Raw genomic sequence first — 6,638 nt, 5'->3', positions numbered from 1 at the left:
TAAAGTTGTTAAGTTGTTTAAATAAGTTAAATTAATTAATGTGGTTTAGTTGGTGGATTTAGTGTTGTATTAAGTCAAAACTAAACTAGTTAAAGTTGTTAAGTTGTTTAAATAAGTTAAATTAAATAATGTGGTTTTGTTGATGGATTTAGTTGTTAGAATTAAGTCAAAACTAAACTAGTTCAAGTTAAAAAGTTGTTAAGTTGTTTAAATAAGTTAGATTAAATAATGTGGTTTTGTTGATGGATTTAATTGTTGGAATTAAGTCAAAACTAAACTAGTTCAAGTTAAAAAGTTGTTAAGTTGTTTAAATAAGTTAAATTAAATAATGTGGTTTTGTCAATACTAAACTAGTTTTAGGACTACTACTAGTAAAATTATTATTAAATTTTATTTATAATATAATTGAATATCTATATTTTTGTAGATGTATCATCGTTTGTAGATGTATAATATGCATTATGAAACTGGTGCTGGTTTGAAACCTGAGTTTATTGACTGTGCTAGAAATTTTATTGAACATACAATGACACTTGACATTTTCAAGATTAATGGATTGGTTAGGTGTCCTTGTAGTGCATGTAAGTGCTTAAAAGTTTTTAAACCAGATAGAGTTATGGTTCATTTGTACCGTAATGGATTTAAGCCTAGATATTTTGTATGGATTGATCATGGAGAAAGTGATGGATTGGATGGTATCTTTTATAATTCGATGTTTGTTGATGTATATAATATGGTTACACCACATGGCCAAATTAGGATTGAACATGATAGGGTTCATGAAATGATCAATGATGCTTTCGGGGTTCAAGGTGGGATGGAACCGGAACAATATTTTGATGAAGCTCCTAATGAAGAAGCAAGACGCTTTTATGATCAATTAGAAGAGTCTGGTCGTCCACTATGTGAAGGGAGTCCGCATTCTGCCTTGTCAGTTGCGGTTAGATTAATGAATATTAAATCAGATTGGAATGTTCCTTATGCTGCTATGGACTCAATGGTTGATCTTTTGGGTGAACTAGTTAATTCGGAGTTTAACATACCAAAGAACTTCTATCAGGCAACGCGTTTGGTGTCGAAGTTAGGATTGACGTATGATAGAATTCATTGTTGTGTTAATGGATGCATGTTGTTTTACAAGACTGAAAGTGAATTAGAAAATTGTAAGTTTTGTGGACATACTCGGTATAAGAGGACTCTGGTTGGAAAGATGGTCCCAGTTCAGGCGATGCATTATCTACCTCTCATTCCTAGGTTAAAGAGGTTGTATGCATCGATGAGGTCTGCCCCACATATGAGATGGCATCGTGAATATAGAAGGCCGCCGGGTGTCTTGTCTCATCCATTTGATGGTGAAACATGGAAGCATTTTGATAATGTATATCTTGATTTTGCTAGTAAACCAAGAAATGTTAGATTGGGGTTGTGTTCAGATGGCTTCACACCATTCTCTAATAATGCTTCTCCTTATCCATGTTGGCCGATATTTCTTACTTTGTATAATCTTCCTCCTGAAATGTGCATGACCAATTCCTACATCTTTCTAAGTTGTGTTATTCTAGGTCCCCGAAATCCAAAAAGTTTGATTGATGTCTATCTACAACCATTGATAGATGAGCTCAAACAATTGTGGTTTGAAGGCGTTTTGACTTATGATATATCAACTAAGCAGAATTTTATCATGCGTGCTTCTTTAATGTGGACTATTAATGATTTTCCTGCATACGGAATGTTGTCTGGTTGGATGATAGCTGGAAAGCTAGCATGTCCGTATTGCAGGGAAAATAGTAAGGCATTCACTTTAAAGCATGGCAGAAAAAATACATGGTTTGATTGTCATTGCCAGTTCTTGCCAATGGACCATGAGTTTAGAAAGATGAAAAATGCATTTAGGAAAAATAAGGTTGAAAGTGAACCCCCACCTCCATTACTCACATGGCATCAAATTTGGGAGAGAATTTCTCAATTACCTAAAGTTACAGAAGCTTCACCTTCTAGACTTCTTCGATATGGTGTTGAACATAATTGGATCAAACAAAGCATATTTTGGGAGTTGCCGTATTGGAAGGACAATCCGCTACGACATAATCTAGATGTGATGCACATTGAAAAAAATTACTTTGACAATTTGTTTAACACAGTGATGGATGTTAAGGGTAAGACAAAAGACAATCCAAAAGCTAGAATGGACATAAAGGAATATTGTAGGAGAAAAGAGTTATGGCTGCAGGAATTACAGAATGGTAAAATAGTTAAGCCCAAAGCCAACTTTTCATTCACATTGGATGAGAAACGTGAAAATATTGAGTGGGTTAAAAATTTGAGGATGCCAGAGGGCAATGCTTCGAATTTAGGAAAGCGGGCAGATATGAATGAAGAAAAATTGATAGGTATGAAAAGTCATGATTGTCATGTGTTCATGGAAACTTTAATTCCTATCGCTTTTAGCCATCTACCCGAAAGGATATGGAAACCAATCACAGAGATAAGTCTTTTTTTAAAAGATTTGTGTTCTGGAAAGTTGTTGGAGAGTAGTTTAGATAGGATGGAGGAAAATATTCTTGTCACTACTACTAAGTTGGAGAAGATATTTCCATGTGGTTTTTTTGATGTGATGGAGCATCTTCCAATTCACCTTGTACAAGAGGCCCGCCTTGGAGGTCCGGTTCAAACAAGATGGATGTATCCATTTGAGAGGTATCCATTTGAAATATTCACTAAGTTATATATATTCGCCAAGTCTTTTATATATTAACATATATATACATATATACATGCAGAAAAATTGGTAGTTCAAAGCAAACAATTAAGCAAAGGGGAAGGATCGAAGGATCATTTGTTCAAGGTCATATTGGGAGAGAAACATGTGATTTTTATTCTTATTACTTTGGTCATGATGTGTCATGTAGGAGAAAGAGGCCCAATCGCAATGATGAAGGCGATATTGATCCTTTATTTCCACCGATATCAATTTTTAATCAAAATGGTCGAGGATCTAAAAAGCGTAGAAAGCGAGGCTTCACTGTTATGGAAATGCAATCAGCTGTGACACATATTTTGCTTAATTGTCCAGAGATTCAATCATATGTCAAGTAAGTGTTAAAAATATGTTATTAAATTACATACTAATAATTGATCATTAACTAACAAAATACTTTAATGTAAAATAATCAGCTTATTCGTAAACACATGGGGTAATGAAGCCATCTATACAGAATTTTCCAAATGGCTGAGGAACTATGTAAGTGTGCAATCACTAAGTACTTAATAATATATTCATGTTATACTAAATTATATTACTTGAAATAACAATCACGTACGATGAATACTCAAGTGTCCAACATTTGCAATTAGTGAAAGAAGTAGCCCTTGGACTTGAATCTCAAGTACTGGCAATGAATAAGTATTGTGTCAATGGTTTTAAGTTTCAAACTGAAGAAGTATCTAGGAACAAGAAAACAAATAATAGCGGTGTCTATATACAAGGTGATGTTGATGGTACTGGTCAAACTATTGAATATTATGGTGTCATTCAAGAGATTATTGAAGTGAAGTATTCAGGTTGGCTTAATAAGAAGATTTTATTATTTCGGTGTGAGTGGTTTGACCCATCACATAGAGGCACAAAGGTGGACCATTAACATAATATAATTGAAGTTAAGCACACCAGAAAATACAGAAGTTATGATCCTTTTATTATTGCACAACATGCTAAACAAGTGTATTACGCTTCATATCCATTGCGTAGAGACAAAGCTGATTGGTGGGTTGTTATAAAAAGTAAGCATGTGGGAAGAATTGAAATTGACAATGTCTTAGATGTGTCGTATCAAAATGATGTCGCAATTGTTCAACAACAAGTTGATGTTGAATTGGAAACCACACTACAACATCCTCAACACATATTAGAAGAAGTATCTGATGATGAGATATTGAATGTTGAGGAAGAAATATTCGAGAATGAAGAAAATAAATCATTTGATGACGAAGAATGGGACAATAATGAAAATGAAACAACTGAGGAGGAAGAATGAGAGAATAATGGAATTGAAACAAACGAGGAGGAATAGTGTAGAATGAAAGCTAGCTAGTACATATGTAAGTGTATTTTACTAATTTTATTTAATTTATAATTTTTATATATATTATACATGTAAATTTGCATATAGATGTCATCAGGCGGTGACAGTGATAGACATCGCGAGCATCTTGGAGTTAGCCAGACTAAACAGGCTAAGAAGAAGAAGTCTAGGAGAACGATATATCCTGAGCATATTGCAGGATCTATTTCTTCTGCGCCAGAGCGCATCAGCCATGATACTCATTTATTTGTTGTTCTGTTTGGTACGGAGGATCCTCGACAATATTATCCTAATTATTATCGACCAGTCGATGCTTTATCTACTTCACAGGCATTGCCTTCACGATGCTATGAGGACCTACCTTTACAGGCTATTCATCGAGCACGACCCTTATCGGCAGGTACATCTCCTCAGTTATCTGCCATGAGGCTTGGAGATTCTAGTAGCGAGCTGTCAGATGCTATGACCGGTACGCCTCCATTGACTCAGCGTTTTGTGCATCCTTATATATCACCCTCATCTATAGCTGCACCTAGTGCTACACCACATGATACGATGTCTGCTCTAGCTCCTGGCCAGAAGGACAAACTTGGTAGAGTCATGATTAAGCCGGATGGATCATTGTAAGTTTGTTTTGTTATCTATTTGTTAGTTTATTTTATTTATTTCTTATACTTTAATATATTATTCATGAACTAACATATTTATTATGTGTTTTGCAGGTGATATCCTACAAAGGATGCTGCCCGGGCTTTAAAAGAGTGTGTTAGAAGACTCTATACACAAGCTTATCAATCTTGGAGCGATATTCCAAACAGTATACGCCAGACAATGTTTAATAACTTTAAGGTATATATTTTTTAGTTAAGTTTAGTATACTTTACATTTTTTTACTATCGATTTAATTAACGTTATTCAATATTTTTTCAGACTATGTGTACTTGGGAGTCGAGGTAGAATTTGGTCATTGGGATCACATTTGAGAGGAAGGCATCCGCCAGACTGTCTAGCTGACTAAAGAGCTTTTGGGATAGTGCTGAACGTCCCGGTTGGATGTTGCCTCATGTTTTTGATGAATTAGGTCAGTATTGGAACACATACAAGTTTAAGGCAATATCAGATCAAGCCAAAATGGCTAGAGGCAGTCTTAAAGGTGGCTCATTGCACACCGGAGGTGCAAAGACGGTTGGAACAATTGCATGAGAGATGGTAAGTTCTAATTCAAATTTTTAAATAAATAATTAGTTGATACATATATATCGTTATAAGTTTCAGTTTTTATTTATAGGAAAAAGAATTGGGACGCACTCCCATTGAACCAGAGGTTTTCAAAAAGACTCATGTCAGGAAGAAAGAAAATGAGTTGGATCCGGATGTGTGGGTGGAGGAAAGGGCCGAACAAACTTTTGTAAGTTATTTAATATGAATAATATATATCAATAGTGAATATATTTATGATATATATATATATATATATATATATATATTGAGGTCAATTTTTATATTTAATATGCAGAATGACTTTCATAAGTATGTCGCTGAGAATCTAGATATTTCGGTTCAATTGACACCTGAACTGTCCACTCAGATTTGGAAAGAAAAAGTGGTAGGGGGGACACACAAGGGTAGATGTTATGGTCTAGGCTCTCGCAACGATGTTAGATGCCTTCAGTCAGGCTTAGAAGGTATTGGATCGTCACGTCAAGCTGAGGCACTTGACGGTGTTCAGATTGCTGCTATGTCGGATCAAATAGCTAAACTTACAGCGGCACTAACAGAGTTGGAGCGGAAAAGGGTAGCTGAACAACAAAGCATGAGTGAGACCGTTCAGCAAATCAAAGAATAAGTGATGAACCTCGCTCGTCGACCTACTATTTCGGCTCCCGATGACACCGACGACGAGAGTGATGAGGATGATTATGTAGATCTCACTCCCTAGTTTAGATCTCTGGACATTTATGAACTTTTTGAAATTTTGAAACGAATTTTAAAAGACTTATAAGTCTTTAATTTATGATTTAGATACTTTTGAATGTTATTTTAAGTTTGTTGTTTTATGTTTTGTTTAGATTGTTTATAATTGTGTGTGTTTAATTGGGCTGAATAGTGTAGAATTGAATTGAATTGCATTTGCAGGTGGGCAGCAGAAGCTGCAAGCTGCTACTGTCAAATATATTGCAGAAAAAGCGACGGACAGTGTGGTTTAGTCCATCGCTTTTCTGGGTTTTAATTTTTTTTAAAACTTAGAAAAGCGACGGACAGCGTGGTTTAGTCCGTCGCTTTTATGGGATTTTCAAAAATAAAATTTCCCCAAAAGCGACGGACTACGTCGCCGTTTAGAAATTAAAAAAAATGAAAATAAAAATAAAACGACGGAGTCCGTCGCTTTTGTTAAAAAATAAAAATAAAAAATAAAGTAAAAAAGAGACGCAGTCCGTTGCTCTTAGCGACATAGTCCGTCACTTTTTGAAAAGCGTTGCCTTTGAAATGCGATGCAGTCCGTCGCTTTTTAAAAAGCATCGGGTGAAAAAGCGACGAAGGTGACTACGTCATTTT

At 35.2% G+C, this 6,638-nt stretch overlaps 1 protein-coding gene and 1 long non-coding RNA gene across 3 annotated transcripts in view; both read left to right on the top strand.

The window, feature by feature from the left end:
* LOC125870365 (uncharacterized) overlaps positions 1-5,490 on the top strand; it is an 8,625-nt gene extending 3,135 nt beyond the window's left edge. Inside the window, exon 3 of the long non-coding RNA XR_007446889.1 lies at positions 5,371-5,490. This is a non-coding gene — a long non-coding RNA (uncharacterized LOC125870365). The remainder of the gene's footprint in view (positions 1-5,370) is intronic.
* The window catches only part of LOC125870359 (MLP-like protein 28), a 214,051-nt gene that overhangs the window by 145,348 nt on the left and 62,065 nt on the right, over positions 1-6,638 (top strand). The gene's annotated exons all lie outside the window — the stretch shown is intronic.

Source organism: Solanum stenotomum, chromosome 7 (assembly GCF_019186545.1).
Source record: "Solanum stenotomum isolate F172 chromosome 7, ASM1918654v1, whole genome shotgun sequence".
NCBI lineage: Eukaryota > Viridiplantae > Streptophyta > Magnoliopsida > Solanales > Solanaceae > Solanum > Solanum stenotomum.
This window is presented reverse-complemented; position numbering and strand designations above follow the sequence as displayed.